The 23,715-nt window shown below is 42.7% G+C and overlaps 1 long non-coding RNA gene across 5 annotated transcripts in view; it reads right to left on the bottom strand.

The window, feature by feature from the left end:
• Nucleotides 1-22,285, bottom strand: part of LOC113655258 — a 70,591-nt gene extending 48,306 nt beyond the window's left edge. For 3 of the 5 annotated variants that reach the window (XR_007140314.1, XR_007140313.1, XR_003443661.2), the window contains exons 1-3: nt 22,062-22,285; nt 20,708-20,772; nt 20,474-20,619 (exon numbers count right to left, since the gene is read on the bottom strand). This is a non-coding gene — a long non-coding RNA (uncharacterized LOC113655258). Of the gene's footprint in view, nt 1-18,024; nt 18,403-20,473; nt 20,620-20,707; nt 20,773-22,061 lie in introns of those variants that run through there. The other 2 variants (XR_003443662.2, XR_003443660.2) reach the window with 2 other exon arrangements.
• Between the last annotated feature and the right edge of the window lie 1,430 nt (nt 22,286-23,715).

The following is a 23,715-nucleotide window of genomic DNA, read 5'->3' as shown; positions in this document are numbered from 1 at the left end:
GCTACAACCTGGGCAAATGTAAATAATATATTGATGTATTTGTATTTTTGTTTGTTTCTCTCTGCATTATTTCCTCTGTGTGTGTGTGTGTGTTGAAACGTACACACGTATGCTTCATGCGCGAGCCTATAGACACGTGCACACGGAAAGCCGAACGCATTCGAGGCTTTGTTTACTCTCTTCATTTTGTATGTAAACACGTGGGCTTTAATCTCTCGGCCCGTATTTGCGACTGTGTGCGTATATAAACGCGCCGAGGCTGGAGTGGACGTTACGGTCATCCCTGACCCGGTTTAAATCCACAGCCGGAGATGGAACGGGTCAGAAGAGTCGGGGCACGTGCGCGAGTGTAGAATTCGATAGCGGGAATCTGTGTACCAAATTGATGGCGATGAAAATAGGAGTTGGAGCGAGACAAAAAAACACTTGTGTTCAGATTAATGTCGTGAATGGAGGCCTGTGAGGCTGCCCTTTATGGATGGTTACACACGTGCACCTTGAGACTAGACCCGAGGATTACCTGCGCGCGCACACGCACACACACACACACACACACACACACACACACACACACGCTGGACAAACAGTACGATTTACTAAAACGCCACGATTCCCGAACGTTAAATGATTAAACGTGTTACTCAGGCTGAAATCCGCCGAACGTACCGCAGAAGCTCCGCGCGTGTTTGTTTATTCAAATATAAGGCATTAAAATGAAATAACAAATCCATAAATATTCAGTCATTTTAATCGGGTTTAGGAAACCATCCTGTGGTTTTATGCAAATTACGAGTCATTAGCATAATCACATTGGACTGTCGTTCTTACGTAGCAAATCGAGCGTGTTTTAAAAGGCGTTTCTATTAAAGCAACACATTGAGATGGTAATGTCGGGGAATGTGCCGTGTGCTCTGGGAAGGAATTAGTGTTCGCTGGGTGAATTTGGGCTCGAAGACAAGGAGATAAACTGGAGGAATTTTACAGCAGAAAAAGTGTCCAAGCGCTTGGTTAAGTGTGTCACCTGAACGAGGCGTGATGTCGGGACGCTAACAGACAGGGAGGGATGGAGCTGATATCTTTGCCTCCATGAGAGAGGTTTCTGTCCTCTGTTACTTTAAGAACATCTCAGAAGTGCGGAGGTGCGTTAGCTTTAGACCCGGGATTCTTTTTCACAACAAACACTGCAATCTCTCTCTCTCTCTCTCTCTCTCTCTCTCTCTCTCTCTCTCTCTCTCTCTCTCTCTCTCTCTCTCTCTCTCTCAAATATCCCTCCGTCTGTCTCTCTCTCACTGTGTCTCTTCCTCTGTCCCTGTCCCTGTCCCTCTCTCTCTCTCTCTCTCTCTCCGTGTCTCTTCCTCTGTCCCTGTCTCACTCTCTCTCTCTCTCTCTCTCTCTCTCTCGCTGTCCATCTCTCTCACTGTGTCTCTTCCTCTGTCCCTGTCTTGCCCTCTCTCTCTCACTGTGTCTCTTCCTCTGTCCCTGTCTCTCTCCCTCTCTTGCTGTCTGTCTCTCTCTCACTGTGTCTCTTCCACGGCCCCCCCCCGCTCTTTATCGCTGTCTAGCTCTTACTGTCTCTTCCTCAGTCCCTGTCTCACTCTCTCTCTCTCTCTCTCTCTCTCTCACTGTGTCTCTTCCTCTGTCCCTGCCTCGCTCTCTCTCTCTTTGTCTCTACCTCTGTCCCTGTCTCGCTCTCTCTCTCTTGCTGTCCGTCTCTCTCACCGTGTCTCTTCCTCTGTCCCTGTCTCGCTCTCTCTCTCTCTCTCTCTCTCGGTGTGTCTTCCTCTGTCTCCGTCACGCTCTCTCTCTCTTGCTGTCTGTCTCTCTCTCACTGTGTCTCTTCCTCTGTCCCTCCCTCTCTCTCTCTTGCTGTCCGTCTCTCACTGTGTCTCTTCCTTTGTCCCTGTCTCTCTCACTCTCTCTCTCTCTCTGTCTCTTCCTCTGTCCCTGTCTCTCTCTCTCTCTCTCTCTCTCTCTCTCTCTCTCTCTCTCACTGTGTCTCTTCCTCTGTCCCAATCTCGCTCTCTCTCTCTTGCTCTGTCTGTCTCTCTCTCTCATGTATCGCTCGGTCACCCTCTCTTTCTCTCTCAAGTATCTCTCTGTCTGTCTGTCTGTCTGTCTGTCTCTCTCTCTCTCTCTCTGGCCACAACACAAAAGTAACACAAGGACTAAAGAGCACCAGCCTGCCCCCGAAAGCCTGGACGCATTCCCTCACAAATACGATCATTACACCAGCAGTAATCCCATTAAATAGATCATTTTCCAAATATTTAAATCCAATTAATAATGTGTTTGGAGAAAAGGAGGGAGAGAAGAAGAAGAAGAAGAAAAAAAAAACAGTGCGTAGAGGAGAGGAGGGCTGACACCAACTGACTCACAGGCCTTTTGTTGCCTCCTTCTGCCTCCATGCTGCGTGTGGCATTAAGAGGAGGAAAAGACGTAAGCCTCGGGGCGTCGTGTTGGAGAAAACAGGATGATCAGAGCTACATTCATTACACTCATTTGAAATTAATGCTTCCGACTCCAAAAGAAACCTCGCAAATCTTCTCCTTTTAATCCGTGAACTCTGGATTTTTACATTTCGGGGCGTTTGTGTTAAGTGAATCGACTTGTAATTAAATAAACGGGGGCAACAAACCATTTTTATTTACCATCGTATTTAATTAGAACGAACAGAAAACCGAACACGTTACTGAACGTTTTAAATCGCTTCCAATTTCTCCCAAACAAAGACGAGCGCAATGGAAAGTATTTCTGAAAGATGCCAAGAAATAATTCCAAGGAGGCTTAAAACAAACAAACAAACAAACAAACAAATAAATAAATAACACTGACCTTGTGGCTTATAAAAAGCAGGTGTTTTTTTTTTAGCCAAAGTGAATTGGAAAAAGTGCAGAAGTGAATTTTCCACAAGAAATGGAATACAATTTAACTCTGGACTGGAAAGATCTGGACCACATGGCATCAGGTGATGTGAAGTGAGGTGTGCCAGGTGTGTGTGTGTGTGTGTGTGTGTGTGTGTGTGTGTGTGTGTGTCTATGAAATACAAAGTGACTGTGTGTGTCTATATATGCTTTGTGAGAAATACAACATGGCTGTGTGTGTGTGTGTGTGTGTGTCTATATATGCTTTGTGAGAAATACAACATGACTGTGTGTGTGTGTGTTCTGTAAGAAATACAACATGACTGTGTGTGTGTGTGTTCTGTAAGAAATACAACATGACTGTGTGTGTGTGTGTTCTGTAAGAAATACAACATGACTATGTGTGTGTGTGTGTTCTGTAAAGAGTACATGACTGTGTGCGTGTGTGCACGTGTGCTGTAAGAAATTCAACATGACTGTGTGTGTGTGTGTGTGCGTGTGCTGTAAAAAATACATGACTGTGTGTGTGTTCTATAAAGAGTACACGACTGTGTGTGTGTTCTTTAAAGAGTACATGACTGTGTGTGTGTTCTGTAAAGAGTACATGACTGTGTGTGTGTACTGTAAAGAGTACATGACTGTGTGTGTGTTCTGTAAAAAGTGTGTGTGTGTGTTTTGTAAAAAAAAATACAACATGACTGTGTGTGTGCTGTAAGTAATCAAACATGACAGTCTGTGTGTTCTGTATAGAGTACATGACTGTCTGTGTGTTTTGTAAAAAATACAACATGACTGTGTGTGTGTGTGCGTGTGTGTGTGTGTGTGTGTAAGGAGATCATTGTCTAGGAACAACAGGTTCTGCAGTGATTACCAGCTTAAATAAAAAAGGTACACTGTTTACTGAATTCATTCATTTTGACATAATGCTGTGAAGTGTGTGATGTGATTTTCTTTGCAGGGGAAAAATAAGCAGTACTTGGAAACTTGCGGCAGCAGAAATGTCTGTCTCTGGATTTCACTTGTACACGTTTCTTTACACTCTTCCACATGCCCTGGTCTCCTTCACACCTGCTCTTTATCCTGAAGCCACACAGGGAGCTTTCTTTATTCCTAACTGACTGTGACCCGATGTGCCGTCTGCGCCACACTCACCAGGCCATAATCAGTGACCAGTGTGAGAGAGAGAGAGCGAGAGAGAGAGAGAGAGAGAGAGAGAGAGAGAGAGAGGTCTTTACTCTGTCCACTACAGTGGGGGCAGTGGACCATGGGCTCATGTTAGGGCAGAAATTATGACGAAAGGGAAACGAAGAGATGAGTGGTGGATGGAGAGATGGAGAGAGGGAGAGAGAGAGAGAGAGAGAGAGAGAGAGAGAGAGAGAGAGAGAGAGAGAGAGAGAGAGAGAAACAGAGGTCAAACACTCGAGGTTAATGTGCGCTGTTGGACTCAGTGCTGAGCTCATCGCACTAATTAAAGAGAAACACATCCTCTTACTTGGCCTGATCGGCAATCACTGCCAGCTAAAAAAGCAGAGCATTCAGGCAGCCTGTGTGTGTGAGAGAGAGAGTGTGTGTGTGTTTGTGTGTGTGTGTATGTATGAGTGTGTGTGTGTGTGTGAGAGAGAGACAGTGAGAGAGCGAGAGAGCATTTTTATTTGAAGAGAAGAGAGTACTTGAGCTTACATGTGCTTTGTAAAGTGCTTGTGTGCTGTCTGAGGCGTGTGTGTGTGTGTGTGTAGCAATGTGATGCTGATTTAAAGAGAAGACTGGGTTTGAGTGTACATGTGCTCCAAGTGTGTCTGAATTCCCAGTGTAGCTGTGGAGTGTGTGTGTGTGTGTGTGTACGAGTAAAGTTTTACACCGTGTGTCTCTCACCTGAAAAACAGGATGTTGACTCACTACATAACATGTAAGCGATGGGAGTGTTAACCATCTCTAACCTCACACACTGCTCTCATTTCTCTCATTAATACCAGTTTTCTCCGACAGCAGCTCGGAGTCGAGATCCGGCCGTAACTCAGACCGGCGGTCTATAATTCTAATACCTTCACAACAACAACAAAAACTTTTAATGTGTTATCTTTAAATCCAAAACCCTTGAGAAGTTTAAACACACAAAGCCATCTTTTAAACACATTTAAAAAAAAAAAAAAAAAAAAAGGTTCCAGGTTCCAGGTAGGATTCCCCAACTACTGACATGAGGAATGTTTTGCTGATGAAATCAAACCAGCCTTTTTTCCCCCCTTTACTGTATATATTTCCAGCAGACAAGATCATAATGCATAATGCATGCCATTTTTTTTCGGCCACGTAAAAGATACTTTCCGTGCTGCTATGCGGTGATTAAGAGAGTCTCCATTAGGGAAGCGACGTCCCTGTGCTTATCAGGACACACGAGCACGGGGCATGAGGCAGGAATGGGCTGTGAGTGAAAGGAGAAAGGCAGGGAGACACGACAGAGGGCAGATAGGGAGCGAGAAGGAAGGGACGGAGGCCGAGGCAGAGACGGGATAATGAGACAGCGAGAGGGAGATAGGTGGTTTCAGATGAGTGTGAGTCAGGAACACGGAGCGCCCTCTGACTCGACGGAGCAGAACCGAGCGAGAGCGGCCACAAGAGCGCTACTGTTCTCCTAAATAATCAAACTCAGGCATGGCCGGAGCATTCCACACACACACACACACACACACACACACACACACACACACACACACACACACACACTTAAATACATCCTTCCTTAAGAATAATCACCAAAATAAATGAATTAATTATTGCTAAGATTTAAATATTCTTTTTATTGACATGTGTTACAGGTTTTGTGTCAATTGACGATTTAAAAATAAATAAATAAGTAAATAAATAAATAAAAACAAAACACAAGGAGTATGCTGGTCTAAGTGTTTTATTCCCCTTATACCACAGCAATGATTGCCAACGAATCCCATGATAGTTTTTAGCCATTTATAGTCGCATCTGACACAATGGAAAGTAGACTAATAAAGACGGCTGACGATTAAAAAAAAAGGAAAAAAAAAAAACTAAAAAAAAAAAATCGAGGTCACATGAGGTCGTTTGAAATCCCGGCACTGGACGGCATGACCTGACTGTCTTACATTTCTTGAAGGAATTAATGACATATTTATTGGTGTTGGGTTTCTTATTCCTGCATTTCTATGCCGGTGTATTCCTCTGTTCCACAAGTCTGCTGTACTTGACTGACAGGCACCAATTACCTCCGCAAGACGAAGACATCAACGTCTACACGTTCTCTCGCGCTCTGACAACATAATTCTAGACGTGTCAAAACTGATGCCTCGTAATTAATTACTCATGTTTTCCCAACTCGAACAGAGTCTCTCTTTGAATGTTTATGCTGTCCTAATGGTAATAAAAGAAAAGAAAGAGAAAAAAAAGAAGACGTGGGGTGGGGGGGAATACCGCTTCAAATCTAACCACCTGTATGTACCCTGTCAGGGTCGACCCCACGTACTCGTTTCACATGCAAATTTCTAAAAATGTCCCGTGATTCTAGGCATCACAACCCTCGCTAAACACTAGAGCCTTTCCATCCGCGAGGCTAATGAGAGCATGTGGACGGGGGGGGGGGGGGGGCGTCCTTCACGCGTTTATAAAATAAACCTCGCCTTGTTTGCAGGACTCTTGAGAGCCTCGGGGCCCGTCGGGGGCCCAAACGTCTTTCACGTCAAAAGCTCGGATCGCTTACAGGAGCACAAAAAGTAGGAGTGGAGAAAGCGACGAGCCTCACGTCATTTCTAAGCAGTCTGATCTGAGGAGCGATGGAGATGAGAAATGTGTGCGAAGCTAAGCGACGGGTTAAACGGTAGCGCTTCAGAATCACACCAGATCATCCAAATAAAATAAATAAAATAAATTAAAAAGTGTAGCGGTTATTAACGGAGTCCATATCGCTAGTGTTACACCGAGCTCCTGTTAGAAAACTAATCAACATCACGGAGTGGAGGAGAAAATGAATCGTGAGTCATTCTACTTCAACAATCCATCCGGAAGTGTTGAACTTTTATCTTTTATACAACAGAAATCTCCCGAAGCGAACCTCGTTTTATTCGTTTTTTAATCATGATCGTTTTATTCCTGAGAGAATATAGCAGCTATAAATGTCCTTCCCTTACCAGCCTTCCTCGCTTCCTCCTGCGTAAAGGTTCAATCATTCATTCATTCATTTTTTACCTCTTATCCGAACTACTCGGGTCACGGGGAGCCTGTGCCTATCTCAGGCGTCTTCGGGCATCGAGGCAGGATACACCGTGGACGGAGTGCCAACCCATCGCAGGGCACACACACACACTCTCATTCACACACACGCTCACACACTACGGACAATTTTCCAGAGATGCCAATCAACCTACCATGCATGTCCTTGGACCGGGGGAGGAAACCGGAGTACCCGGAGGAAACCCCCGAGGCACGGGGAGAACATGCAAACTCCACACACACACAAGGCGGAGGTGGGAATCGAACCCCCAACCCTGGAGGTGTGAAGCGAACGTGTTAACCACTAAGCCACCGTGTCCCCTGCATAAAGGTTAATAATTAGTCAAATAAGATAAACTGAATTAAGAGATTAAAAAAACTTTGAAAGCTTCGAATCTTTAACAGATCACAAAAACAAAAGCTATACAAACGTCTTAGAGAGTTAAGAGATGGAGACGTTCAAGACGGAAGGTCAAAGCGAGCACGTGTGAGTGAGTGAGTGAGTGATCGGAAAAAGGCGAGAATGAAAATGTATAGGGAGAGAAACAGAGAGAGAGATGACAGTAACACTGAGGAGGTAATGAAGACGAATAAAGAAGAAATAAAAGAAATAAAGACTAAAAAGAAAGGAAGTAAAATGGATAAATTTAGAGACCGAAGTACAAGCAGAAAGTCTGACAGATGAGGATAGAGAGTGCGAAAGGCAGATAAAAATAGAGAGAGCCGGAGAGGAAGCGTGTGATGGAAAGAGCCAGAGTGATAGAGAGCACAGAGGGACCGAGAGAACAGAGAGAGAGACGTTTAGCGCTAATTACCCCCTTTTTATTCTTTAATACCGGTATAAATCTGTCTGGAAGCTGTTTTATTCCGTTTGTTTATCGGAGATTAATTTGATTAAGGAGTCTTTGTTAAATCCCGTGTGTGGTGCACATCTCGGCAGCACGTCATGTCTGTAGATTGCTGCAGTGTAATTAATTGGTCACTTGGTTAATTGCTCCGACTCCTTAATGACAGGGGCGGAGGGGGAGAGGGGGAATTAAAAAAAAATAAAAAAACAACAACAAAAAAGGGGTCGCCTCCTTCAGTGACCCGGAGTTTCACGAGAGAGAAGCCGAGGGGCGTTTTATTCTCTGTGCCGCTGAAAGTAACGATTAAATTCAAATTCACGTATTTAGCGCTAATAAAGGCTCACGCAGTCTTAATGAAGCGCTAATAAAGGCTCAAGCAGTCTTAATGAAGCGCTAATAAAGGCTCGCGCCGTCTTAATGACGGTAAATAACCGAATTAATCCCGGTGATCCCGAGCAGATAAAAGCGGGGCTGGTGAACAGCTGGAGAGACATTTAACTCTTATTCCAGCTGTTAAAACTGGACGATACAAACACGGCATCGTGAGTTAATCTAAATTTCTGTTAGACGTTGTTCAGTTTAAAAGGAGTAACAGAGACATCTTTTGTAAGAATAGCACGCGCCATGAGGAGAAGAGAGACGTCAGGGAGCTTTAATACAGCTAATACAGCTAGTACAGCTAGTACAGCTAATACAGCTAGTACAGGTAATACAGCTAGTACAGCTAATACAGCTAGTACAGCTAATACAGCTAGTACAGGTAATACAGCTAGTACAGGTAATACAGCTAGTACAGCTAGTACAGCTAATACAGCTAATACAGCTAATACAGCTAATACAGCTAGTACAGCTAATACAGCTAATACAGCTAGTACAGCTAGTACAGCTAGTACAGCTAGTACAGCTAGTACAGCTAATACAGCTAGTACAGCTAATACAGCTAGTACAGCTAATACAGCTAGTACAGCTAGTACAGCTAATACAGCTAATACAGCTAGTACAGCTAATACAGCTAGTACAGCTAGTACAGCTAATACAGCTAATACAGCTAGTACAGCTAATACAACTAATACAGCTAATACAGCAAGTACAGCTAGTACAGCTAATACAGCTAATACAGCTAGTACAGCTAATACAGCTAATACAGCTAGTACAGCTAATACAGCTAGTACAGCTAATACAGCTAGTACAGCTAGTACAGCTAATACAGCTAGTACAGCTAATACAGATAATACAGCTAGTACAGCTAATACAGCTAGTACAGCTAGTACAGCTAATACAGCTAGTACAGCTAATACAGCTAGTACAGCTAATACAGCTAGTACAGCTAATACAGCTAGTACAGCTAGTACAGCTAATACAGCTAGTACAGCTAATACAGCTAGTACAGCTAATACAGCTAGTACAGCTAGTACAGCTAGTACAGCTAATACAGCTAGTACAGCTAGTACAGCTAGTACAGCTAATACAGCTAATACAGCTAGTACAGCTAATACAGCTAGTACAGCTAATACAGCTAATACAGCTAGTACAGCTAATACAGCTAATACAGCTAATACAGCTAGTACAGCTAATACAGCTAATACAGCTAGTACAGCTAATACAGCTAGTACAGCTTGTACAGCTAATACAGCTAGTACAGCTAGTACAGCTAATACAGCTAGTACAGCTAGTACAGCTAATACAGCTAGTACAGCTAGTACAGCTAATACAGCTAATACAGCTAGTACAGCTAATACAGCTAGTACAGCTAATACAGCTAGTACAGCTAATACAGCTAGTACAGCTAATACAGCTAATACAGCTAGTACAGCTAGTACAGCTAATACAGCTAATACAGCTAGTACAGCTAATACAGCTAATACAGCTAGTACAGCTAATACAGCTAGTACAGCTAATACAGCTAGTACAGCTAGTACAGCTAATACAGCTAGTACAGCTAATACAGATAATACAGCTAGTACAGCTAATACAGCTAGTACAGCTAGTACAGCTAATACAGATAATACAGCTAGTACAGCTAATACAGCTAGTACAGCTAATACAGCTAGTACAGCTAATACAGCTAATACAGCTAATACAGCTAGTACAGCTAGTACAGCTAATACAGCTAATACAGCTAGTACAGCTAGTACAGCTAGTACAGCTAATACAGCTAATACAGCTAATACAGCTAGTACAGCTAGTACAGCTAGTACAGCTAATACAGCTAGTACAGCTAATACAGCTAGTACAGCTAGTACAGCTAATACAGCTAGTACAGCTAGTACAGCTAGTACAGCTAATACAGCTAATACAGCTAGTACAGCTAGTACAGCTAATACAGCTAGTACAGCTAATACAGCTAGTACAGCTAATACAGCTAGTACAGCTAGTACAGCTAGTACAGCTAATACAGCTAATACAGCTAGTACAGCTAGTACAGCTAATACAGCTAGTACAGCTAGTACAGCTAATACAGCTAATACAGCTAGTACAGCTAGTACAGCTAATACAGCTAGTACAGCTAATACAGCTAATACAGCTAGTACAGCTAATACAGCTAGTACAGCTAATACAGCGAGTACAGCTAATACAGCTTAATACAGCTTAGTACAGCTAGTACACAGCTAATACAGCTAGTACAGCTTAATAGCAGCTAGTACAGCTAATACAGCCTAAAGTAAACAGCTAGTACAGCTAATACAGCTAGTACAGCTAATACAGCTAGTACAGCTAATACAGCTAATACAGCTAATACAGCTAGTACAGCTAATACAGCTAATAACAGACGAGTAACAGCTAGTACAGCTAATACAGCGAGTACAGCTGAATACAGCTAGTACAGCCTAGTACAGCCTAGTACAGCTAATACAGCTAGTACAGCTAGTACAGCTAGTACAGCTAGTACAGCTAGTACAGCTAATACAGCTAGTACAGCTAGTACAGCTAATACAGCTATACAGCTAGTACAGCTAGTACAGCTAATACAGCTAGTACAGCTAGTACAGCTAATACGCTAATACAGCTAGTACAGCTAGTACAGCTAATACAGCTAGTACAAGCTAATACAGCTAGTACCTAGTACAGCTAATACAGCTAGTACAGCTATACAGCTAGTACAGCTAATACATCTAGTACAGCTAGTACAGCTAGTACAGCTAGTACAGCTAGTACAGCTAATACAGCTAGTACAGCTAGTACAGCTAATACAGCTATACAGCTAGTACAGCTAGTACAGCTAATACAGCTAGTACAGCTAATACAGCTAATACAGCTAATACAGCTAGTACAGCTATACAGCTAATACAGCTAATACAGCTAATTACAGCTAGTACAGCTAATACAGCTAGTACAGCTAGTACAGGCTAGTTACAGCTAATACAGCTATACAGCTATATCAGCTAGTACAGCTAATACAGCTAGTACAGCTAATACAGCTAGTACAGCTTGTACAGCTAATACGCTAGTACAGCTAGTACAGCTAATACAGCTAGTACAGCTAGTACAGCTTAATACAGCTAAGTACAGCTAAACAGCTAGTACAGCTAGTACAGCTAGTACAGCTAGTACAGCTAATACAGCTAATACAGCTAGTACAGCTAATACAGCTAGTACAGCTAATACAGCTAGTACAGCTAGTACAGCTAATACAGCTAATACAGCTAGTACAGCTAGTACAGCTAATACAGCTAGTACAGCTAATACAGCTAGTACAGCTAATACAGCTAGTACAGCTAGTACAGCTAATACAGCTAGTACAGCTAATACAGCTAGTACAGCTAATACAGCTAATACAGCTAGTACAGCTAATACAGCTAGTACAGCTAGTACAGCTAATACAGCTAGTACAGCTAATACAGCTAGTACAGCTAGTACAGCTAATACAGCTAGTACAGCTAGTACAGCTAATACAGCTAATACAGCTAGTACAGCTAGTACAGCTAATACAGCTAGTACAGCTAATACAGCTAGTACAGCTAATACAGCTAATACAGCTAGTACAGCTAATACAGCTAGTACAGCTAATACAGCTAGTACAGCTAATACAGCTAATACAGCTAGTACAGCTAGTACAGCTAATACAGCTAGTACAGCTAATACAGCTAGTACAGCTAGTACAGCTAATACAGCTAGTACAGCTAATACAGCTAGTACAGCTAATACAGCTAATACAGCTAATACAGCTAGTACAGCTAATACAGCTAATACAGCTAGTACAGCTAGTACAGCTAGTACAGCTAATACAGCTAGTACAGCTAATACAGCTAGTACAGCTAGTACAGCTAATACAGCTAGTACAGCTAGTACAGCTAATACAGCTAGTACAGCTAATACAGCTAGTACAGCTAGTACAGCTAGTACAGCTAATACAGCTAGTACAGCTAGTACAGCTAATACAGCTAATACAGCTAGTACAGCTAGTACAGCTAATACAGCTAGTACAGCTAGTACAGCTAATACAGCTAATACAGCTAGTACAGCTAGTACAGCTAATACAGCTAGTACAGCTAATACAGCTAGTACAGCTAGTACAGCTAATACAGCTAGTACAGCTAATACAGCTAGTACAGCTAATACAGCTAGTACAGCTAGTACAGCTAGTACAGCTAGTACAGCTAATACAGCTAATACAGCTAGTACAGCTAGTACAGCTAATACAGCTAGTACAGCTAATACAGCTAGTACAGCTAATACAGCTAGTACAGCTAATACAGCTAATACAGCTAATACAGCTAGTACAGCTAATACAGCTAATACAGCTAATACAGCTAGTACAGCTAATACAGCTAGTACAGCTAATACAGCTAGTACAGCTCACACACTTATTATTATAGCTTATTATTTAGTTGTAGCCCATCAATGCCACAATGTCTCTTTCTCAGAATTCTCCCCCTCTTTCTCTCCCTGTCTCTCTCTCTCTCCCCTCCCTCGCCCCTCCCTTTCTCTCTCCCTCTCTCCTCCCTCCCTCTCTCCCACTCCCCCTGTCTGTCTCCCCCCTCTCCCCGTCTCCCTCTCACCCCTCCCTCCCCCTATCCCCTCCCTCCCTCTCTCCCCTCGTTCTCCTCACTCTCTCCCCTCCCTCCCTCTCTCCCCTACCTCTCTCCCCCCCTCGCTCCCTCTCTCTTTCTCTCCCTATCTCCCTCCCCTCCTCTCTCGCTCCCTCTCCTCCCTCTCTACCCTCCCTCCCTCTCTCCCCTCCCTCTCTCCCCCCCTCGCTCCCTCTCTCTTTCTCTCTCTCCCTCCCTCCCCTCCTCTCTCCCTCCCTCTTCTCCCTCTCTACCCTCCCTCCCTCTCTCCCCTCCCTCCCTCTCTCTCCCCCTCCCTCTCTATCCCTCTCTTCCCTCCCTCCCTCTCCCTCTCTATCCCTCTCTTTCTCTCCCTGTCTCTCCCTGTTTCTCCCTCTCTTTCTCTCCCTGTTTCTCCTTCTCTCTCTCCCTGTCTCTCCCTCTCTCTCTCTCCCCCTGTCTCTTTCTCTCTCTCTCCCTCTCGCCCCCTCCCTCTTGCCCACTCTCTCTGTGTAATTACTCCTCATTTTGAACCAGCGAGCATTGTGAGAAAAAACAGATCTGGGGGAAAATCGTATCACCTGTTGGATCATCTGCGGAGAAGGAGGAGGGATTAGAGTGAAATTACACTAAGCACCCAGACACCTATATGCCTGCAGTATTCGCACCAGATTGACTGTTAAAGGCTTAATACGTAATGAGAGGTAACAGAGGTGAACTTTCCTACACAGAAGAGCAGATTAGAAAAGTGAGGATTCACAATCATCCAGCAAAATATATATCGAAACAGCCCTTACTTTCCAGGAGCCTCATTATCAAATAATGAAAATAACTAGAAAATTGCACAATCCAGCAGGAGACCTCACGTATAATAAAAGCCAAGGTCAATAATTTTGCACTTTGATAGCTTAAGCTTCTTAACAGTGTATAGAGGCAATGAGGGAAATAAACAAACTAAGAGACTTCACTACATGGATGAAAAGAAGAGAGAAAAAAAGCCATTTTACTCTGACAAGGAAAAACTTTTACATCCTAATTAAAAACTATTTGAATGTAATTACAACTCTTAAAAAAACAACCCAAGGAGGTTAATGATGAGCATTTAAGTTAAAAGTTAAGTTAAAATTTGATGTCAACATCCTCAGGTGAAGCCTGAAGAAGAGCCTTTGAAAAAAAAAAGTTTTAAAGCCCTGTTTAACAACCTTGCACACACAAAAAAAAACCACCACCACACAAGCACACACATCCACAGCGCATGCAAAAGTAGTGTTTTCATTTTAGTGACTAAAGATTGTTCTGTATTTAACAATATTTAGTCCTCAAACATTAAGTCATACATTTATCAAAATATGAATTACCTCCTTAGGTGACAAATGTCTAACAAATGACTTTATTTGAGATAAAATGCAACTTATATACTGTAAATGCTACAACCGGCAAAAACCACATGACACCTTCACACTGTACAACTCGTCACCTCGGGGTAGTATAATGTTAGACGAATGTTTGGATGTCACTACAGTAGAACAGAACCGAAAGCCACTGAGTACAGAACAATATAAAGACGACTTAATCATGACCAACTACGATGCCACAAACAGCATGACTCGCCATGACGGATGCCCCTCGGGGCAGGTATCATGCTGCCCCACAAAGCTTTACATTACACTGGGGCTGGTGTTGGATAGTAAAACTATTTAAGTGGCACCAATATTCATTCGATATTAATCTATTCCACATGCTATTCCTCACGCACGCTATTCCTCACGCACGCTAGTCCTCACGCACGCTAGTCCTCACGCACGCTAGTCCTCACGCACGCTAGTCCTTGTCAGACAAAAAGCTGCATATTTTCTCACAGGTTTCAATAGAACATGAATTAGAGCAGTTATGGACTTACAGACCCCGAGGCCGTGCCTCCTTCACTGGGAGTGAGGAACAGAAACCACGCCTCCTTTAGATACACGCTGGCAGAGATCAAGCAGATCATCAGACTCGCACACAAACACACACACACACACACACACACACACACACACACACACACACACACACACACACGCATGCAAGTACACACCAAAACTAGGGCTTGTTTAGCTGTTGGCAAGTTCTGCTACTCTGCTGCTTGCCAAACCATCTGATTGCCCACATACACAACCACACACACACACACACACACACACACACACACACACACACACACACACACACACACACACACACACACACACACACACACACACAAACACACCTCAAGCCCTTATTACTGCTTCTTTGTATCATGCAGAAGACCTCCCCTGCTGTTGAGACAGAATCAAACGCCGGTCTCCATTTTAATAAGTCTTAATTAGCAGCTTTTGTGCCAGTAATCTAGCGCCTCTGGAGCCGAGCAAGGGCACGAACATGGGCACCATCACTTCTGTTAACCTGTCGCTGCTTAATTACACCGTTTCTCCTTTTTCCCAGCAAACAGAGAGCTCACGACCGGACGGAAAGCGCGACAACGTAATATGTGTCACGTATACCGACTGCATGCCACTTTTTGCACCTTGCTTTTATTACAAAAAGAACAAAACCTTTATTTTGGAGCATCCACCGTATGACATGTTGTCAGTACGGAAACAATAACGTCTCGGTGTATGATAACGCCGTTAAGATAAACGACTCGTAGCTTCCATTATAGAGAAATCGACACTATCACAACAGTGTGGCGGTATAAAGACGACACACTGGAACAAGACAGAGGCACTGAAGAAAAGAAAAAAGAAAAATAAATAAATAAAATAGACGTGTCTTAGCTTGCTCCACATTTATTGTGGCTTATTCACTGGGTGATTATTTGCATCTCTGAGACCTGACATTTCCAGGGAGGCCTGTTACGACATGGCGGGATGCCACTCGGCATCTCCGTCTCCGCCGGGTCTCATCTATCGCACTGACTCTGGGCTCTGTTTGGATGTAAACACCATTAGTCAGATCGAGGTACGTATTACGTATACACAACGATGCAAGACTGACGGCGGATATCTGACTGACAGCCGAGATATGTAGCCGAAGGTGTAGTAAACGCATCTCGTCTTTGGTGCTTGTGTACACGACGTCGGTTACGTAGCATTACCAACTTAGTGTATTTTAAAGAGCCCCGGCTACATACAACTGATCGTTTTACCGTGTTTACAAGAACAGAAGCGTGTGATGCTACATCGAAGTTTGTTAATACGTCAGAACGTATGCAGTATAAGTACGTGTAGTCTTGTTTCTCTTTACGCTTCCTACATTGATATATAAAAACTTTAATGGCTGCATGCTGACTAGCTAATCGTGAGCCTCACTCAGTAACTAGCACCAGTCCATGTTCTATGGTACATTGCATTACAGTACAGTGATGGCTGATTAAAATGTGCTATATATTTATAGTCGAGCTCTCGGTGCTCATCTCAACACATCTACCATACTGTACTTGAGCTGATAAAGCAATTACATGGCTTTTAAGATGACAGGAGGAATTTGCCCAACTTGGGAAACTGCAAAGACTTTAACTTTCCTTTAAAATGTAGAACGGATTAGACGAAATTAACCGCTTAATTAAACGTAGTCAGCTGAGGGGAAAAAAACACCGGCGGACCATAAATCACGAGACGACTGCATCATCTCTATGTGGTCGTCGAAGTATCGATGAAACGAGATGAAATGAAGAAGGCTGCAGGGTGTGTGTGTGTGTGTGTGTGTGTGTGTGTGTGTGTGTGTGTGTGTGTGTGTGAGCATTGACTGCTTTTGCTGTTAGCAGGCGTTTCATTTGCCAAATGAGCTTTTTCACAACACCTCATGAACCTGGAATTCTTCCCTTAGGAATAACTCCAGTTACGAGACAGGGTGAGAAAACATTTGTGTCAGGAAGCTGTATCGCATTTCATCGCTTCTGGAAGTGGAAGGTGGTGGAGTGTGTGTGTGTGTGTGTGTGTATGGTGGTGGTGGTGGTGGTGGTGGTGGGTGTCGGCCATATGCACGTGACCGGCCTGGGGGGAAAGGGGGGTGGTTGAAGAGACAGAAGAAAAAACAAATTAGCAGCTCATCGGCAGGAAGTTAGTGTCTAATGCTTGGTGAAGGTACATTACATTCCTCATGGATAAGATAAGCGGCCAACGTGACGGAGTGGCTGCTCTGTGCAGCTTAAACATCGGCCGTTTATTTACGGCTACATTCTGTAGCGATGCTTTCGTCGACGTTACGATAATCGCGAGTTAGACTCTGAACGGATCAGATAGACCAGATTGAATGCAGAAAATAAAGCTACATTTTATTTTTTGTCCTCAGAAAATGTATGAAATACTCAGAAACATAAACAACAACAAAAGATTTTTATTAAAGCCAGTGAATTATGGCCGGTTTGATCGGTGGAAATATTTTCCCAACACCAACTGATGTCTCTGAGGGTCTTTTTACACCTGGTCACTTCGTGTGTTGTCTCTGATCCGATAGCTATCTGATTTGTTAAAACTGTTCCATTTACATCAGGCCACATAAACGCGTCTCTGCGAATCGGATATCGGTCCGATCTTTCTACTCCCGCCCAAAATGCTAATATATTTCACCTCATTTACGGGGTAATTGAAATGTATCATGCTTTGGTGTATGCGGTTGCTACAAAAAAACAGCATTTACCGTTTGCTGTATTTTCGCTGGCGGCAGCAGTGCATTTTAAGACCAAATGAGAGACCTGGGTGAAAGATCGGAGCCGGTGCTGGTGGGAAAACATATTTGTTTCTGGGGCGATGCACGACTCGTGAGTCACTTGCGAGTGACGTACTTCCGTTTGGGAGGAGTATAGCGCTGACGTATGTGGCTTGAACAACCACATGCATTTACACCTGTCCAGTTTCACCTGAACCGCGTCCCAGACCACCTCCTGAAGGGGTTTGAGCGATCCGATTTATATCTGTCTCGACACCGTTTCGGAGGGCATTTTGACCTGGTCTTTTTACGATCACATAGCCATCCGATCACAGAAAACACATGAAGTGACCAGGTGTAAAAAAACCCTTAAACTAATGGATATGTTTTGCTTTTTATCTCCTGCACTTCTGCCACACCTTCTGTTGCACTTTCCCGACAGCCAAACTCACTTGTTTCAAAAGTAATATCACACCTGACACTTTAGACATGTACCCTGAGCCTGAGAAAAGTTTCTACCCCACGTCATCTCAGGAGGTGTCCCAGGTCACCGTCTCTTTTCTGGTTCTTATGCACCAAAACATTTGGGCTTGTATTAGTGACAAACTTGTGACACAATAATAATTGGACAAAAGTGTGCCTATTTTTTTTTCACTGATGCATAAATGGCCCTTTAATCAATTCCTTTGACATCTGAAGAGAACTTTTTTTACCGCAGCAGTGTCTCTCTTGTTTCAGGTCCTCGGGGTGTCACCTGGCTTTTATTCACCCGATCTAGGACGCGTGGCAGCAATCAAGCACCTAATAACACACACAATAGACCCTGATGGAGGTTCTGTCCTCTCGGGACAGGCTCGTTTGACACCTGGTTGAACACGACGCCATAAACCATGCGCTTCCTCATATTAGCTTACTGTCCGCCTCAGGGTTTTAACCTTGACACCTGGCGTGTGCAGAGTCATGTTCGTTCTAGAAAGGGGCAGTGTGCTGGACACACCCCTGCATTCAGGCACCAAAGTGGATCATCCATCTGCTGGATTTCACTTTTTTGTGAAGGACGCGTGCCGGGCGTCATCGAAGCCACGACGCCCATCCATATTTAAAAGGCAGCCATATTTGAAGGCAAGGCCGCTGGCCATCATGCGACTGGATCACGTTTCGCTAAATATCGTACGGCGTGACACCTTGAAACTCTGGCTTTGAGCTTCCATCAATGAATGTGTAAATGTTGTTGTAAATGTTCCAATTAGGACACCAAAGAATGGGTGTTACATAAAAGCCAGGGCGTCCACTCGGAGCCTCATTCATGGCTAATTCATGAAATGGACAAATAAATGAATGCAATTCGTTTTTTGACTCTCAACAGAGAACGGCAGATGTTTTGGTCTTTGTTTCATGTCCTCCATCAAGGATAATTAATGTACAACTAATTGAACATTCACCTCATTAACCATTACACCTCTGTGTCCAATCTTTAACTTCACTATAAGGCGGAACATTCATTTAATCAATGTTAAGTGCTGCGAGTGGGAGTCATTATTGACTATTCGGCCTTTTCTAAGATCCTGGGCAGAAAAAGGGAGCGTTTCCAACCGATGGATTGTGGAGAAACTCCTAACTTTGGTGGAATCATTAAACCCACCAAGAAAATACATCTCACTTATAAAGCAATCCTGGACAAATGATTGACTTAACCACACCTTCAGTGCACAGCGCTCGTTGATCAGTTACTCAGCAGTACACCATTTGAGCTTAATGGTTTCCTAATGTACCACTAAAGGCACAGGCAACTGTGACTCATAAATCTAAGAATCAAACCTATATGGTATCGTATCATAACCGACTTGAGGAAATAATTAACGTGTCCAAAAAAGTGTTTTTAAAAAGAAGCTACAAAGCTGGAAGTCTTGAAGCGTTCTGTAATTAAACTGGAAATATATTAGCATCTAAATCAATTATGACGTTAATTCAATTCCATTTAGACTAGCATGACTTAAAAGCAAAAGTAACCGACTCCATCTTTTTTAGGTGATGCAGGGCTGTCAAGTGTCACGCATTGAGAGTGACTGTCACGCATTTGGGTCTTTTCTCACGATCTCCCGCCACACATCTTATTTCTCACGAAGAAAAACTTTTTGACTATTTATCATATATTTAATAAGCCGCAGCGCCCAAAATGCATCTGTCCGCACCGCTGTCTCCCCTGGAGTTCTTAGTCGAGTCTGACACTTATCAGCCAATCAAAAAAAGAGGATACACAATAGCCAATCAGAAAATAGCACTATTGTATCTGGGTAAGATTTAATGCAACAACCAATGAAAAAAAAAACATTCATTAGAGAGGGTATTTTCGATGGTCGGGTTGAACAAAACCTCAACACGAAACAGCTTGTCTCCGGACGGGACATTGTCCTCAATCATGACCCTAGTAATGTCTGGGCTCGAGCTGAACTGTTTTAAACGGGAGCAACATTACACATGATAAAGGAGTCCAAAAAGGCAACAAACACTTCCAATAAACAACACCAGTCATAATCTCTCTCTTTCTCTCTCTTTTTTACACACACTAACACACAAATTAATAAATGGAAATTAAACAAATACTTTTATTTTGCGGCTTGTGGGGGATGGTTGGAGATGTCACGCTTGCCTGTCTCCAAAACTTGAGAGCCCTGGTGATGTATAATTAGGCACTAAAATATGCACTGCTAAACTACTGCCTAAAGGCTTCCCTTATTTGTTTGTGACATTAACTGGTGATTAGTACTAAAGAAGAAAACTTTAAACAAACTTTAAGCATTGATGGAACTAGCCCAACTGTGGAATATGACCCACTAAGACAAGAGTCTACACATGCAAAGTTTCCACTTACCGCCACACAGCATTCAGCGTAACGGACCAATTAGGGTGTTTCTAGGCCGATCCTACCCCCTGTAGGTTGAGCCCTCAGTAGGCCCTTGCACAGAGCCTTGAGATGCCTTCGCCACAAGAAGTGGCTTTCTCCATTCAGGAAAATATCTGAGGTGCAAACAAAGAGACTTAACAGATGTCTAAACATTATTTGTGTTCATTCTTAGTGTGCATATATACGTGTGTTAGCTGTAACCTTGTCAGTACGACGCAGGTCATGGGCCCACATCGAGATTTCTGCACCAAGCCAAAGGGAACCTACTGTAAATGGACGCAACATTAACAAAACAGGAATTGGTTCAACAATAACGTTTACCATACACAGGTTTACTGTAGTAAACAGTGCATGGGTGTATTAATAGTCCCAAACACGGATGCATCATGATGACAACTCAACACCAAGCTCCTATGAGTGACTCAGTGTTCTTCATTTTTTTTTATTGCTGTTCTGGATTCCCTGCTACAGATAGCAGCAGCGTCATTGCGATTCATAGTGAACGCTTTTCATTGTCCCATTCAGGAACCCTGGAGTGTTTTTTTAAACACGCATCGATAGTAATAACAGACTCAAGTCGGTTTGTGGTGCTGCGAGCGTTCAGGGGGGAAAAAAAAAACAAACGGTCCTTTTTTATCCTGATAAAACTATTATATACGGAAAAGTGGGTTTTGACATGCAAATGGTCACGATGACTGAACCATCATACAAAAGGAGTCTATCTAGCTAGATACTTTTTTTTGTGACGTCACAAGAATAAACGTGGTACCGTACGGCACAAGCTATCAACTGAGGATGTGAAGTACTGGTTACGACGTTTTTTTTTTTTTTAAATTGACACAGGGAGATTTAACATGTTAAGGAAGGACTTCTACTTAAAAAAATTCCATTCACAGAGTCCAATTAAGGGCTAGACAATTTCTTAATCCGCTCTTAAGAACAAATACTTTCTTGTTTGTGTGTGTGTGTGAGAGAGAAAGAGAGTGTGTGTGTGTGTGTGTGAGTGAAAGGAGAGGACATGTCGCCTTCTCACTCAGCTTTCTTTTAAACATTCCTGGACTGGACTGGACTTGAGGAGCTATTGAAGACTCAGTGGTTTGGTTAATCAAGAGAGGGGATCAATAGACTAATCTGCAGCCTGCCTTTATCATCCAAACAGCTGCCTGAGAGAGAAACCACTGAGACGGTAAACAAGAAGTTTCTTCATTCCTGTTACACATGAGGACTTTTAAACAAGGCACCTTGTCGCAGGACACCATGGGAACTTCGTCCTAACAATCATGAGGCTCAAAGACACACAGCTAATTAGAAAAATTAGCAATAGCCTCTCCGTTTTAGTCGTGTTTTTGAAAGTGAAAGTGATATAAAGACTCGGGAAAGAAAGAGATTTTCTCTTTTAAAGAATTCCAAAGACGTCTCAAGACACGATTATTATCTCTAGACAGGAGTTCAAAATAAATAAAATAAAAGTCTTATATCAATGATAATACTGTGAGAGGAACTGATATAAAAATGACGTTAAAGTTCTAAACAAACAAATAACACGAAAACTTACACGCCTGCCCTGTTATTAAGGTGTAAATTCAACGTAAAAACGTGCGTTTATTCACGTTTTCGCTTCCATCTCCGAACGCTTTTATTTTGTTTGTAAATAAAACGCGTGCTAAACTAAATTAGCCATCACCGTTTTCTCTTCGGTCACGTGACTGTAGTTCCACGTGAGCTCAATTATCAATTAGTGCTCACGTGCTACGCACGCGCGCGCCAGACACGTGGGCTGGAGGAAAAAAAAAAATACAAAACGCCTTCAGACTTCAGGATAATTTGCATATTCATTAAATTATGCAAATTATGCATTTGATCCCATATTAATTTCAGTATAAAAATGATTTGGTTTACATTGATGTGTCAGAATTTCCTTTGGATAAGCATGTTTACATTGATCTATAATGTAAACATGTAATCCAGGTCTAATAATAAACAGCACAAAAACATTATAAGTCTTAGCAGTTAGCATGTTTAGCATGTCCAAACATGCTAATGTCCCTTTGACTTCCTCCGTTTCTGCCGATTTCCTCCTTGTCTCCAGTGTCCGTGCTTTGTAACAGTCACAAGGCTCTTAATGGTTTAGCTCTCATGTATCTAACTAGTCTTCTAACCCGTTGCAATCCTTCACACAAAAATCAGGACTTCTGGTAGTTCCCAGAATATCTAAGTCTACTAAAGGTGGTAGAGCATTTTCTTATTTAGCTCCTAAACTTTGGAATAGTCTTCCTGATAGTGTTCGGAGTTCAGACACACTTTCCGAGTTTAAATGTAGATTAAAAACTCATGTCTTTAGTCGGGCGTACACATAATACATCCCATAATATTGCGCACTATTATATTAGACTTGCTAATGAACAGCAGCTACGTTAATCCCTCTCCACTGCTTCTCTCTTTCTACCCATCCTGAGGCATCCAGAAATTGTACCAGCTCTGATCGTCTTCCGTGCCATGAATATTTTGGACCTCCACTGAGATGAGGCCGACTCTGAGAATCCTGAGGTATCTAGAGACCTACCAGCTCCAGTTGGACTCTGCGATGCCATAGAGATGTGAACTCCATGTGATCTTTTGCATCAATACATTTATCAGACTGTATATTAATAATCGCACCCTCCAGTGTCACCCATATGAGGATGAGGTTCCTCTCAAGGTTCCTTCCTTTACCATCTAAGAGAGTTTTTCCTCCCCACAGTCACCCGAGTCACCTCAGACTTGCTCATTGGGGATAAATTCATACACATTGTGAACTAAATCTATCTAATATTAATTTTGAATTTTGTATTCTATTAATCATTGTTATTTTTTATAATAACCTTTTGTTCTATGTTTATGTTCTGTAAAGCTGATTTGAGACAATGTCAATTGTAAAAAGCGCTATATATACAAATAAACTTGCGTTGAAATGAATTTTCTACCAGCATGAAGGCTTTCGTGCTTGTCTTAATAATTATTATGAAAGAGAAGCCGGTGACAGAGTTTATAGCTGATCTTTTTTTACAGAGGTTAAATAAAGATCTGACTCACAAGTCTTAAGAAGTACAGGGTGTTTATTGTAAAGGATGATACAATCATGTGCTTCCTATACAGTGGTCCAAAAAAAAAAAAATGCATTTACAAGTAATCACTCCTTCTGAACACTCTTCTTTTTTCTTTCTTTTTTT

Source organism: Tachysurus fulvidraco, chromosome 4 (assembly GCF_022655615.1).
Source record: "Tachysurus fulvidraco isolate hzauxx_2018 chromosome 4, HZAU_PFXX_2.0, whole genome shotgun sequence".
Taxonomy (NCBI): domain Eukaryota; kingdom Metazoa; phylum Chordata; class Actinopteri; order Siluriformes; family Bagridae; genus Tachysurus; species Tachysurus fulvidraco.
Note: the sequence above shows the minus strand (reverse complement) of the source record. Positions and strands in the feature narration are given on the sequence as shown.